The 11,000-nt window shown below is 43.7% G+C and overlaps 1 protein-coding gene across 1 annotated transcript in view; it reads right to left on the reverse strand.

Annotated features, from left to right (window-relative positions):
• Positions 1-2,175, reverse strand: part of LYST (lysosomal trafficking regulator) — a 194,043-nt gene extending 191,868 nt beyond the window's left edge. Inside the window, exon 1 of the mRNA XM_023549297.2 lies at positions 2,090-2,175. The gene's annotated coding sequence lies outside the window, so the exon portion shown is untranslated. The remainder of the gene's footprint in view (positions 1-2,089) is intronic.
• Between the last annotated feature and the right edge of the window lie 8,825 nt (positions 2,176-11,000).

Raw genomic sequence — 11,000 nt, forward strand, 5'->3', positions numbered from 1 at the left:
CTCAGGACAAAAATTTTAGTGTCGTTTACATCTCCTGTTGACTCCACTCTTAACTTATCCAGAAATCAACCACCTCTCACCACCTCTACCAACAGCACTCTGGTCCAAACTACACCATCTCTCAAAACCAAAAAACCAAACCTGTTGCCATTGAGTCGATTCCGACTCATAGTGACCCTATATCTGTGGCATGGATTACGCCAATAGCTCCCCTAACTGGTATCCCTGCTCTGCTCTTGCCCAACCTCCCCTGCGGCCCAACAAAGTCTGTTCTCCATCCAGCCACCAGGGTGACCCTTTTAAAAGGTAAGTCTGTTATATCACTTCTCTACTCAAAATCCTTCTCAGAGTAGAAGCCCAAGTGCTTACAAAGGCCTACAGGCTTTATACAATCTGATCTCCCACACCCACTTATCTCTCTGATTTTATTTCTACTGCTCTTACTTTGCTCACTCAACCACAGCCAAGTTGGCCTCTCTGCTGTACTCAAACACGCCCAGCACACATCTGCCTCAGAGTTTTTGCAACTGCTGTTCCCTCAGCTTAAAACCTTCCCTCAGGTCTTAACTCAAACATCATCTTCTCCAGGAAGCCTTCCCTGGCTATATACCTCCATTTACAATTGCAACCCTCTCCCCATTCACTATCATCCCTTTTCCCTGCTGTGACATAGCACATATTTTGTTTAATAACCGAGATCCCCTACTAGAATGTAAGCACCATAAAGGAGGGAATATTTATGTTTAGAAAAATGTCTGGCACACAGTGGATACTCAATAAATATTTATCAAATTAATGAATATATATATACATATACGTATATACATAATTTTACAGTTTACAAAGTACTTTCACGTAAATTAAATGATAGTAACTCATTTTCTCCTTTTGCCCCTTCTTCTCCAAATTTCCCAATCTTTGCAGTAACAATGTGACAGCAAAGAGCTATCTGAAAAAAAGTTGCTGGCTACTTGCAAAGCTCTTTAAAACAGATAGCCTATATTAATTCACCACATCTATAAAAGCTTAGAGTCAACATCTTTACTAGCATAAGGTTTCTGGGTGTGGAAGTTTAAAGTAACAGAGCAGAATAACCAAGAATTGTCAGGAAGAAAAGCCCAATTCAGTTTGTCCCACAAATCTGTTGAACAAACCCTAGGGAAAATGCGAGCTGAATTCAGTCTTCAAGGAAATACTGGCCCGAATTGAACAAGAACGTATTCAACAGAAGATTCAGCTCCCTTTAAATTTTCTATCTGATTAAAACAAACCCATCAACTATCAGCTTGTGTCACAGGGCTCGTACGGTCTGCTGAGCGTATAGGAGCTGTCTTATTTCACCCGATAAGAATCGGGTCTTGGAAGAGTTTCTGAAAGCAGATTTGCCCGCCTCCCCTCTGAGCTTATCTCCTCAGCCCCGAAACAGCTCCCCGGCCGCCAAGCTAGGATACCGGGGTCTTCCTGGGTTATTTTTCGTACAGTTTAATCCCACCAGACGCGAAGGGACATCTCAGCCAAGACTACAAAGATGCCCAGGAGACACAGCAGATGTTCCAGAGGGTTCCCTGGAGACGGAGTGTCTCGTCCGACCTGGCAAAGGGTGGTCACAAGCAAGAGAAAAGCAGCAGGGGGACACGGCTGTGGGCAAGCACGCTGGGGCAAGAGCGCGAGGAGCCGCCGGCAGGGTGCTGGCGCGGAAACTGTCAACTCCCGTCGTCAGCCTTCTAGTCTGGGCCCGGCCAGCGACGGAGGGAATGCCGCAGCTCCAGCTCAACTCCCACCCCGAGCACAGGACAAAAAAATACAATAAAGGCAGCAGACTGCCGCCAGCCTGCCCGACCTCTTCCCCGCGCGCCAGGAAATAAAGTTAGTGTCCGGCGGCCGCGCGCGGCCGAGCTCCCGCACGCGCCTCGGCTGCTGTCAAAGCCCCGGGCCGCCGCCGTCGCCGCCTGCCGGATCCTCCCGGCGCCCTCAGCTCTGCGCCTCCGACCCCCATTCCGGGCTGACCGTCCCCATTCCAAACTGCCACGCACAGGGTCCGGGATCCCAGCTTCCGCCGGCATCGTCAGCGCCCAGCGGCCGCCTTTACCTGCTCAGTAGCCGCCGTCGCCGCTGCCGCCTCACGCTCCCCCTCACCAGAAAATCCCGAGTCGTCGCCGCTGCCGCCGCCGCCACGAACTCCCCACCCCCGCCCCCTCCGGTAACCCAGGAAACCGGGGACACCACCCCCTCCCTCCCCCTGTTTGCACCCAGACACACTCACCCGCGCGTGCGCACCTGGCCCCGCCTCGCGCGTCCAGTGCCCCGCCCCCCGTTGGGAAGGCTGAGTTGATGTCGCAGGCGTGACGCAAGGAGCCACCGAGCCAATGGGAAGGGAGGAGGGCGGGCCGAGGCCGCAGCGCCTGGGGAGCAGTCCAGGCTGTTCTGCGCGCCGGGGAGGCGTGCCTCGCGACCTCACCTCTCCCCAATCATCTGCTTAGTGGGCTGCGACAGGCCCCGGGGAGCTAGCACCCGCTTGAAAAGCATCCGCTTCCTCCAGTCAACAGTTACACCATCCCCCTGTGTAGGTCCAGAGAAAGAGATTAGAAGAAACACGGGAAGGAATCGAGGGAGGGAGGAAGTGTTAGCTGCGAGAAACCCCCAACCTTCCTGTGGGGCCTGGAAAATGCCATCCTTTAAGGGCTGCCTTAGCTTCTTTAAAGAAATTTAAAGAGGTTTGCAAAGTTGTGGTATTATTAATTCAGTGCACAGGTGTTTTTGCAACCTAGCCCTATCTAAACACGTTTGCTATAAAGGGTTTACTCTCAGTACTATGAATCGGAATCGATTCGACAGCAGTGAGTTTGGGTTTTGGGTCAGCGTTAAACCAAAACCAAAACCCAGTGCCGTCGAGTCGATCCCGACTCATAGCGACCCTATAGGACAGAGTAGGAAACCCCATAGAATTTTCAAGGAGCGCCTGGCGGATTTGAACTGGCGACCCTTTGGTTAGCCTCCGTAGCACTTAACCACTACGCCACCAGGGTTTCCTTGGGTCCGCGTTAAAAAAAAAAAAAAAAAAAAAAAACAGCGTTATGTGCCTTAAAATACCAGTCCCTCCAGAGGTAGGTTGTTTTAACTGCATCTGAGACTTCTTGACCCACCATAAAGCAGGACACCGTTCCTCACCGCCCAGTGATTGTCGCTTTGTGGCGGAATGTCAGAAGTAGTGGGAAACAGCATGAACTTTTGAGGTCTGAGGGTCCGGGGCGCAAGTCACACCGAACAGTACAACTATAGAACCCACTGCCTTGGAGTCGATTCTGATTTCATAGCGACCCTATAGGACAGAGTAGAACTGCACCATAGAGTTTCCAAGGAGCGCCTGGCGGATTTGAACTGCCGACCTCTTGGTTAGCAGCAGTAGCACTTCCCTACACCACCAGGGTTTCCAGTACAACTATAAGCAAATAGCCTACAAATTGACAATAATTGCTTTAGAATCAATAACTCTAAAATTTTTTTCACAGGAGTCACGAAATAGAAATAATTCAGGGTATTATGTTGCTATATACATTCTATATTCTGTTACTATATATGGGAGTCCCTGGGTGGTATAAATGGTTACGCGCTCAACTACTAACCAATAGGTTGGTGGTTGGAACCCACCCAGAGGCGTCTTGGAAGAAGGAATTGATGATCAGTTCCGGAAAGGTCACAGCCTTGAAAACCCTATGGAGTGCTGTTCTATTCAGCAACACATGGGGTCACCATGAGTCAGAGTGGACTCCATGGTAATGGGTTTGGTATATGTTTATATATGTGTGTGTGTTTATGTACATATATATATATCCAAAATGAGTTGTAATACCTCAAACTTCCATGCGACCCAATGACAAGCAAACAGTTGCCCATTGATGTAGTTTAAAGGGACTTTTGGGGAAAAATTCCTCACTTTAAAATATCTCCCCACTGATGGCAACCATTGGCAGTCCATACCTTTAGGCAAAGGTTGCGCACTTCCCCTGGCAATCTTTTAAAATGCAAATACTCCAGAGATGGGTAACACATGGAAAAAAAAATCTTGCCGTTGAGTCGATTCCAACCATATGAAGTCCCTAACGATTTAATGAAAGAGGTGACTGGGGGAAATAATCACTCATTTATATACATATATATAATAAGCATCTACTACGTACTCAGAGCCCTGGTGGCATAGCTCAGGCTGCTAACCAAAAAGTCAGCAGTTGGAATCCACCAGCCGTTCCCCGGAAACCCTGTGGGGCAGTTCTACTCTGTCCTATAGGGTTGTCATGAGTCAGAATCGACTCAACGGCAGTGGGTTTGGTTTGGTTTACCATGTGCTAGGTATTGTGCTAGGTGCTGGAGATATTTTGGTAAACTTCCCTGCACAAACTTGACATGTTTCACAACTTTACCTAAGTGAATCTATTCTTATTTGTATATCAGTTTTCACCCACTAATCTCAAAACACCATCCTTTTTTTTCCAGTGGACAAAAGAAGTCACAGAAATGTTAAGTAACAAGCTAGTTTCTGTTCCCCTTGAATGGGAGATAATAAATAACCATGACTGTATTAAAACAAAAGAGAATGAGACTGACTTAATATGGCAATAGTATACAACTGGCTTTCAAAGTATTATTTTTTGTAAAAGGCACAAAATAATGTCATTTGTGGATATTCTTCTCTCTGTATATCTGAATTGTAAAGTACTTAGCCAGTATTTTAATCAAACTACTATAGTATTGACTTGGTTCAAGGATATCTTAAAACAGAGATATTAAGCATACATGTTGTGGTAGTTGTTAGTTGCCATCGAGCAAATTCCAACTCATAGCGACCCCGTGTGTGCAGAGTAGAACTACTCCATAGGGTTTTCAAGGCTGTGACCTTTTGGAAAGCAGATTTCCAGGCCTGTCTTCCCAGGTACCTCTAGATTCAAGCTACCAACCTTTCAGCAAGTAGCCGAGCACTTAACAGTTTGTGCTGCCCATATTAAATAAAATTTTGTTTAAAAGGTTTCAAATGAACACAAAAATGTGTAATTGAGAACACAAAATAGAGGAAACAATAAGGAAAAAGGAATAGTTATATATGAGGAAGCTCCACTTGTGCATATATCACACACTGGAAAACTTTGTAAGTGGGAAATTCTCCAGATAATTTGACTCTAAAATTAGATTATAGCAATAAGATTTAAAAAGATGTAGTTAATGTAAATATGCACAATTTTATGTTTAGTTATTTTCCCAGGTACCTTCAAATGATTATTTGGCTACTACCCAAAAAAAAAAAAAAATCCCACTGCTTTCAAGTTGATTCTGACTCATGGCAACCCTATAAGACCCACTAGAACCACCCATAGGGTTTCCAAGGCCCCTAGTCTTTACGCAAGCAGATGGCCACATCTTTCTCCCTCGAATTGGCTTATGGGTTTCAACCACCAACTTTTTGGTTAGCAGCCGAGCACTTAACACTGCACCATCCAGGTCTCCTTTTGGTTAATCCATGCGTATGTAAACCAGATCATGTCACACTTATGCTCAAAGCCCTGCAATGGCTGCCTATTTCACTCAGGTAAAAGCCAGAGTTCTACAGAGCTCTACACATTCTGACTCCCAATAACCTTGTTTCTTCCTACTCTCCATTTCTGTATGCATACTGGTCTTTTTACTCATCCTTAAGGCTATTCCCTCTGTCTGAAATGGCTTCTCCCTAGATAGCCATACAGATAACTCCCTCACCTCCTTCATGCCTTTGCTCAAATTTCATCCTCAATGACCAGTTGCTGGCAGAGTCGACTCTGACTCATGGTGATCCCATATATTTCAGAGTAGAACTGGCTTCCATAGAGCTTTCCATGGATGATTTTTTGGAAGCAGATTGCCAGGCCATTCTTCCAAGGCACCTCTGTTTGAACTCAAACCACCAACCTTTCTGTTAGCAGCCAAGTACTTGCTTAACTGTTTGCATCACCCAGGGATTCCTTATCCTCAATGTTACCCTTAAATCTAGGCAAGCGGGGCCTCTGCTCTGGACTCCACAATCGAAAGTATCCCTCATATAAAAAAATGCTTCCAAAGATAATTTAATTTAAAAAACATGGGCCTCTACCACTTGGGATCTGGTGCTGAGAGTAGGCATAGAGAGACCTGTAATTCTGAACATCATCTCTTTCATAGCACTTATCAGTTTCTAGCATACTACATAATTTACCTATTTACTATGCTTATTTTTATTGTCTCCTCCATTTAGACTATAAGCTGCACAAGACAAACAAACAAAAAAAACCCAAACTCATTGCTATTGAGTAAATTCTGACTCATAGCAACTCTATAGGACAGAGTAGAACTGCCCCATAGGGTTTCCAAAACTATAATCTTTACGGAAGCTGATCACTACCCCTTTCTCCCGTGGAGTGGCTGGTGGTTGGAAACACTGACCTTTCAGTTTTCTGCGAAGCGCTTAAGCCCTGCACCTCAAGTGCCAGAACAGTGCCTGACATTCAGGCACTCAGTCAGTATTTATTGAATAAATGATTTAATTAATTAAGGAAATTTAGTTTAAATATTGATAAATACACAAATGGGGAAATTTGATATTGTTCCATAATTCCCACACTCTCTGAATTCCAAAACACTGAACTGTACTAGTAAGGAACCTGTACGCAGACCAAGAGGCAGTTGTTCAAACAGAACAAGGGGATACCGTGTGGCTTAAAATCAGGAAAGGTGTGTGTCAGGGTTGTATCCTTTCACCTTACTTATTCAATCTGTTACCTGAGCAAATAATCTGAGAAGCTGGACTCTATGAAGAAGAACATGGCATTAGGAGTGGAGGAAGACTCATTAACAACCTACATCATGCAGATGGCACAACCTTGCTTGCTGAAAGTGAAGAGGACTTGAAGCACTTACTGATGAAGAGATCAAAGACTATAGCTTTCAGTATGTATTACACCTCAACATAAAGAAAACAAAATTCCTCACAGCTGGACCAAAGAGCAACATCATGATGATATTATGAAAATATTGAAGTTGTTGAGGATTTCATTTTACTTGGATCCACAATCGACGCCCGTGGAAGCAGCAGTCAAGAAATCAAACAACACATTGCATTGGGCAAATCTGCTGCAAAAGACCTCTTTAAAGTGTTAAAAAGCAAAGGTGCCACTTTAAGGGCTAAGGTGCACCTGACCAAAGCCATGGTGTTTTCAATTGCCTCATATGCATGTGAAAGCTGGACAATGAATAAGGAAGCCTGCCGAAGAATTAATGCTTTTGAATTATGGTGTTGGCAAAGAACATTGAATATGCCATGGATTGCCAAAAGAATGAACAAATCTGTCTTAGAAGAAGTACAGCCAGAATGTTCCTTAGAAGAAAGGATGGTAAGACTTCTACTCATGTACTTTGGGCATGTTATCAGGAGGGATCTGTCCCTGAAGAAGGACATCATACTTGGTAAGGTAGAGGGTGAGGGAAAAAGAGGAAGACATCAGTGAGATGGATTGACATAGTGGCTGCAATAATGGGCTCAAGCATAACAACGATCACGAGGATGGTGCAGGACCAGGCAGTGTTTCGTTCTATTGTACAAAGGGTCTCTATGAGTCAGAACCAACTCGACAGCATCTGAGTTGGAATCAACTCGACAGCATCTGACAACAGCAATAAATACCCAGATAGCGTGCTAATCATGAAGTTGTTGGTGGTTCAGTCATAGAATTCTTTTCTTCCATGTGGGAGACCCTGTTCGATTCCTGACCAATGCACTACTGCCTGTCAGTAGAGGTTTGCATGTTTCTATGATGCCGAACAGGTTTTAATGGTGCTTCCAGATTAAGACTGGCTAGGAAGAAAGGCCTAGGATTGGACAGCCTTTCGTTCTGTTGTGCACGGGATCTCCAAGAGTCAGGGGCCAATTCCACTGAAGCTAACAACACCAACAAGGTAACCATAATTTTGAGGTGAAGTTTGACAACTTTAAGCCCAGTGCAGTGCACTGAAGCAGAAATGGATTTGTGAAGATAAAGGGTATATAGGTCTGTAATTTCAGTAATGGTAAAAAAAAAAAAAATTTTTTTTTAACATGGTCAAAATTATAGAGATGGCCCACATCTGAGTGCAGATCAAGCAATTGCTACATTAAAAAATTACAGATATATAAATTTAGTTTTGAATTGCTTTACTTTATTAGGGAGCCCTGATGGCCCAGTGGTTAAAGCACATTGCTATTAATCAAAAGGTTCGAACTCACCAGCCGCTCAGTGGGAGAGAGTTGTGGCAGCCCACTTCTGTAAAGATTACAGCCTTGGAAACCCTCTGGGGCAGTTCTACTCTGCCCTTGTTGTTGCTGTTGTTGTTAGGTGCCGTCAAGTTGGTTCCGACTCATAGCGACCCTATGCACAACAGAACAAAACACTGCCCGGTTCTGCGCCATTCTTAAAATCGTTTTTATGCTTGAGCTCATTGTTGCAGCCACTGTGTCAATCCACCTGGTTGAGGATCTTCCTCTTTTCCGCTGACCCTGTACTCTGCCAAGCATGACGTCCTTCTCCAGGGACCGATCCCTCCCGACAACATGTCAGAAGTATGTAAGACATAGTTTCGCCATCCTTGCCTCTAAGGAGCATTCTGGCCACACTTCTTCCAAGACAGATTTGTTTGTTCTTTTGGCAGTCCGTGGTATATTCAATATTGTTCCCCAACACCACAATTCAAAGGTGTCAACTCTTCTTCGGTCTTCCTCTTCATTGTCCAGCTTTCACATGCATATGATGTGATTGAAAATACCCTGGCTTGGGTCAGGTGCACCTTAGTCTTCAGGGTGACATCTTTGCTCTTCAACGTTTTGAAGAGTTGCTTTGCAGGGTCGCTATGAGTTGGAATTGACTCGATGGCAGCGGGTTTTACTTTACTAGAATGCATATGAATCTTTGAAATATGTGCATCTTAACAGGCACCTTGAAACTTTATTGAAGAGGTCAATTCATAATTAATGTTTCCATTAAGCTGTTTAGCATCATCCACTCCTTTATGTAAAATGTATCAGATTATGTTTTAATAAGATTCTTTTATGTGATTTTCTCCACTAAATCACTGATGGCATTTTAAATCCCAAAAAGTATGTACACCAAAAGTATGTATATTTAATTCAAAACCTCTTGTGTCATTGCGTTACAAGGTTTGTAAACATCAAAAAATATTTTATATGAGTTGATCTTTTCAGCACCTAAAATCATACAAATGACCCAAATTTCCCTTCTTTGCTGTGGAAACCTCATGCTGGGTGTGTAGTGCCCCACCTTTATACATAGGAAAGACTGTACTTGTGGGCAACAGTGTCATTAATTCTCATACAAGTGTTTTTCTTTTAAAATTGTGAGTTTTTTTTTTTTTTTTGCTTTACGACAGGAAACATACATTGTTGTAATAAATTCAAACATAAGACAAATATGCAATACAGAAAATGAAAGTTTTCTGTGGACTTATCCCAGAGATAATCACTGGTAACAGAGTGATAGACATGTTTGCAAATGTATAAACATACACACACAGAGCTGTTACTGTTGTATTATTGAAATTATTTTTGTTGTTATTATAATCACCTTGTTATCACCATCATTGAGAAAATAGTTCACTATAGAGCATAATTTTTAGCCAAGTGATTCAATTGCCATTTATTCTTGTTTCAATGGTTTACATTTGTCTGTCCTATATTCCTGTGGCCAACAAGTTTCTGATTAACTTTCAGCTATAACAAGCATGAGCTGTTTATTTTGAAAGAGTAAACTAAGTGGGTCCTACGTAGTAGAAAGGCTAAGAAGTGAAAGGAAATCAAGAAACATTATCATTAGAAGTGCAGTTTTGCTATCCATTCCGGTTTACAAAGGCAAAAGCCCAGGGGACCAGAGCAGATTAACAATGACAACAAGCCTCTAAAGCTCATGGTCACTCCTTCAAAAGGAAACTAAAAAAACAGAGATAGTTCAAGTTGCCAGCAGGTTCCCGGATCAGAATATCACTGACCAGCTCAAAGAAAGAGTTGGAAAGGGTCAGGTGGGTTCAAGCTAAGGAACAGGTAAAGATATACACATGTTCCACTGCCTACTTAAAGAAATTTGCTACATAAAAAGATTTAAGATATACTCTCGCTATCATTTCATAGGCACCACAAATTTGGACCATTTTCAAAAAACCCCCCTCTGCCTCTACTTAGTACTACACACAGAATCCACTAGTAAGATTGCTAGATTGCTCCAGTACTCAGGCCTCTCATTCAATTATTGGGTATTTCCTGTGCACCTGGTAATGTTCTAGGGTACAATGATAGGTGTAAGATATTTCAGGCCTGTTGTCGTCTCCATACAGGTAAACAAGCAATGAGAGTGGAGGTGATGAGGGTTCTGGCAGCACTGTACACAGTGTTCTCCGCAGCACCGGAGAGGGACAATCTGCATCCGAGCATCTGAAAGAGCCTTTGAAAGAGCTGACTTTAGACTTGAGTCTTAAAGACTCAGTAAGCTTCAGTTATGCCAACTTTTCCTAAATGCTTTTAGTGCCTGCCGTCCAGGAAAAAATCAGAAAAAAATACCAATATAGTGAGTTTTTCACAAACTGTTGTTGTTGTTAGGTGCCGTCGAGTCGGTTCCGACTCATAGAAACCCTAGGCACAACAGAACGAAACACTGCCCGGTCTTGCGCCATCCTTACAATCGTTGCTATGCTTGAGCTCATTGTTGCAGTCACTGTGTCAATCCACCTGGTTGAGGGTCTTCCTCTTTTCCGCTGACCCTGTACTCTGCCAAGCATGATGCCCTTCTCCAGGACAAGATGTCCAAAGTACGTAAGACGCAGTTTCTCCGTCCTTGCATCTAAGGAGCATCCTGGCCGCACTTCTTCCGAGACAGATTTGTTCGTTCTTTTGGCAGTCCATGGTATGCATATTCAATATTCTTCACCAACACCACAATTTAAAGGCATAAACTCTTCGGTCT

The sequence above is a fragment of the Loxodonta africana genome, chromosome 25 (genome assembly GCF_030014295.1).
Source record: "Loxodonta africana isolate mLoxAfr1 chromosome 25, mLoxAfr1.hap2, whole genome shotgun sequence".
Classification (NCBI taxonomy): Eukaryota; Metazoa; Chordata; class Mammalia; order Proboscidea; family Elephantidae; genus Loxodonta; species Loxodonta africana.